The 349-nt window shown below is 28.4% G+C and overlaps 1 protein-coding gene across 1 annotated transcript in view; it reads right to left on the bottom strand.

Moving 5' to 3' along the window:
- Positions 1–349, bottom strand: part of LOC119591263 (ectonucleoside triphosphate diphosphohydrolase 5-like) — a gene marked incomplete in the record, with an annotated part of 23,392 nt that overhangs the window by 14,201 nt on the left and 8,842 nt on the right.

The following is a 349-nucleotide window of genomic DNA, read 5'->3' as shown; positions in this document are numbered from 1 at the left end:
ACAATGCACAATCTCAACACTAGGAAAAAGAAAGGAAAAGGAAATAACTAGAATAAATGGAACAATATGACTGACTACAGTTTATCTATTTTGTAAAACATTGTTGACGAAAAACTATAAAGTCAAATCTCATTCTAAAGCAGCTTATAAAAAGGATATACTATTATATAATCTAGAACATTAACCCTGAGACTGTACAATAAAGAAAGCATGCTCTGTGCAACATACAAACAATCAAATTTCACAGAAAATAGTTTTTGTTTTCTACTTAATGCAAGATACAGGTTGTTGTAGCTGCAAATACTGTTTCAATAATTTTTTCAATACATATAATATAGCTAAAACAGAC

Source organism: Penaeus monodon, chromosome 28 (genome assembly GCF_015228065.2).
Source record: "Penaeus monodon isolate SGIC_2016 chromosome 28, NSTDA_Pmon_1, whole genome shotgun sequence".
Taxonomy (NCBI): Eukaryota; Metazoa; Arthropoda; class Malacostraca; order Decapoda; family Penaeidae; genus Penaeus; species Penaeus monodon.
This window is presented reverse-complemented; position numbering and strand designations above follow the sequence as displayed.